Consider the following 3,197-nt stretch of genomic DNA (forward strand, 5'->3'; position numbering starts at 1 on the left):
CGTACCAAATTTCATGGATACCCATTAAATAGTTGTTGAGACATCTCACTAAAAATCAAAAATGTCAACCTTGTGGTGGCACCAGAGGGAAGTCATCAGAAATTTCCATGAATGTCTGTACAAAGTTTCATAGAAATCTGTCTACCATATCACTATCACTAGAATAATTTGTTGCTGCCCTAAATATGAGCATTTAACAGATATTAGGTTTCTTGGTATTATGACCCATGCTGTCATCTCAGTGAATCTCCCTCCCTGAGAACCAATGAGGCTTTAAGTAAGTTGAAATGACCTCTCAAGCACAAAGAGCATGCACTTTGCACCACGATGTTGGTTTAGCATGTTTATTTTAGATACGCAGCTCCATCTACATCAGCTGTTTGGCTCGTGGTCATGCCTATGGTAATCAGTTTTTCTTAGCTTTGACAATTTGTAAACCTCCTGAAACTGGTCTGGTGTGAAAATGAGATGTTTCCTGCCTGAGCTCAGTGTTTACTTAATCAAAGAGAAGCTGTGGCGTGCCATCTGGCCAGGTGGTTGGGCTCAAGTGGATGGCACCGAAAAGCCAGTTCTGTCTTTGAGGGTATTAATAATAATGGGTCCCTCCGCTGGGGCTGGGCGGGGGATATTCAGCTATTAACTTAACTCCAATTAAACAGAAGACTTGCAAGGTGATAGATGTCCAAGGAAGGCGTAGGCAGGAAGTGATTACATGTGACAGTTTTGCTCTAGTTCCTGTCCACCACTTGTGTGCACACACACACACACACACACACACACACACACACACACACACACCTCCACAATGGTACACTCGCCCCGATGTCACCCTGCTGTGGGCTTCCGATAGCAGGCTAACATTTCAAGACCACATTCCTGAGGTCAGCTTACTCCTCATCTACTCTAGGAACCTGCAGTTTGGCTACTTGAGAAACAGTGTCACTTTTAAAGCCAGCCATTTGATTTTCTTTATCAAAATCTTTAAGTGTGTTCTTGCTTTCTATGCATTAAACTTTTGGATTAGCATTTAAACAAAAGAGAAAGGCAGTATCTTGTCTGTTTAAAACACAAAACTTTCAGGCAAACTATGACAAATCCATACAGGATAATTGAATGACTTCAACCGGCTGGCTTCTGTACAACAAGCCTTTAAATTGTACACCTAATTGGCAAGCTGGAAAACCCATTCACCGAAGAGCAGACACTGAAACCTAAAACCTTGACTTGCACTTTCTAAAAGTAGACTTTGAGAGAGATCTGCGGCCTCTGCTTGTCACCAGTTTAATTCATGTGCCACTTGCTCCACAACACCCTCAAAGACAAGAAGGGAAACCAATGTTGAGGTGTCTCCTGTTTTATACGCTAATTATTCACACAGGAGAAGGGATGGTCCCATTTTGTCTGGTGGTCATCAGTGGTAGCTGCCAACAGTGGAGAATAACATTGATCTTATTGCAGCTACTGTATGTTGATCAATCTTGTCATTCTTGTTTTGGGTTTTGGCAGGACAATTTGTTTTTCCTGCACTGCTGGACAACTTACGTAAGGCTCTGTTATGCCCCAAACTAATTGAGTTGAATGCTGCATGTTGATTCACTGAATGAGGAAAAAATAATTGGACCGCTGTGTCCTGCTGCTAAATGTTAGTTTAAGGGTGGATGTCTTTGACCGCAAGATTTTCTGGAAGGAATTGTGTTATTGTGCCATGATTTCACATAAAAGTGGACCTCACAGAATGAGTTTCAGAATGAAGGATCATTACCAAACAAACTAATTTAATGTACACAGATTAAAGGGGAATTATATTTATGTTAAATTATGAAAATAACGTTAACATTAAACCAAAAAATCATGTACAAAAATGAAGGTCACATAAGGTTTTGCTCACAAAGTTACTCAACTTAACCTCTGCTGTCCTGTGAAGCAAGCCTCCACCACTGTAACTTCATCACCTCACAAACCATGGAGCCACACTAGCATGTCTTGTGAATTTTATCTGGCTGAGAACTGCGCCCAGATTTTAAAAAGTGCCATATGAATCTAAGTGATTAAGTCGAGGGTGTAAACGGAGAGGGCGAGCTCGGTGGCTGGCGTAGAGGGACCGTGCATGTCTGCGGCCAGCTGCACCTGTCTAACTGCCCTAAAGCAGCAGGGGCCCCAAGGTGGAGCTCAGCCAAGGGGCAGCAGGAGAGGAAGGTAAGGAAGAGACGCTTAGCGGAGGTTCAGCCGAATGTGATTCCCCTGAGAATCGCTCCCACAGCGTGCTCACCAAATCTATAAATAACTTTATTAGGTTTAAGTGGAATTAGTGGAGATGTTAGTCGTCAGCATGTTCACGGATATATAGACATAGACTTTTCTGACATGAGGAGACGGAAGAGTAAGGGGTGTTAATAATAAGAGCCTTGCACACACACATATACACTTATACAGGAGCATGCACATGTTCAAGCTGGCACTGACATGGAGGCAACAAATATACCACAAGTAAAAACCATTAATTTACAAGATTTATGAAACAATGGCCCTTGGCCCAGACATGCAAAATATCTCTATATATAATATATATGGAAGCAATATACACAGACTTTATAGCTGTTAGCCTCTTTTTGTTGTTAATTAATTAATTCAATAATTGTCTCTTTGTGGATGCATCTCAAGAGTGACATTTACTCTTTTTGTAGTTTATTTGTGTCACTTTGTAATTGATTTGGTCTTTGTGTAGTTATTTTCTTGTCTGTTGTTTTGTGTCTCTTTGTGGTCATTTTATGGCTCTTTGTAGTTGTTTTGTGTCACTTTGTAGTTGTTTCACATTACTTTGTATGTTTTAGTGTCTCTGTATCCTGTAGTCTGTTAATATCTCTTTGTAGTCATTATATGTTTATTTGTGGTTTCTTGGAGTCTCTTCCTGGTTGGTACATGTCTGTTTGAGTGACATTTTGTTGGTGAAGGCCCGGGGGGCCGTTGACACTTTGGGCCCCGGGCCCGTTCAGTGATCCATCCAAGCCACAATCCATTGCCAGGACACTTAAACACAGAGAGACATATTTTTGGAATGGGTAATGTCCAGATGTTTAATGAGATAAAGAGCTTAAAACTTCCTACTTGAAAATTAGTCTCCCTAGTTGCAGTGCTAAATAAATACAATGCTAAAAAAGGAGATGTCTTTAAATAAGCATTGACTAAATTACTCGAAG

The sequence above is a fragment of the Centropristis striata genome, chromosome 6 (assembly GCF_030273125.1).
Source record: "Centropristis striata isolate RG_2023a ecotype Rhode Island chromosome 6, C.striata_1.0, whole genome shotgun sequence".
NCBI lineage: Eukaryota > Metazoa > Chordata > Actinopteri > Perciformes > Serranidae > Centropristis > Centropristis striata.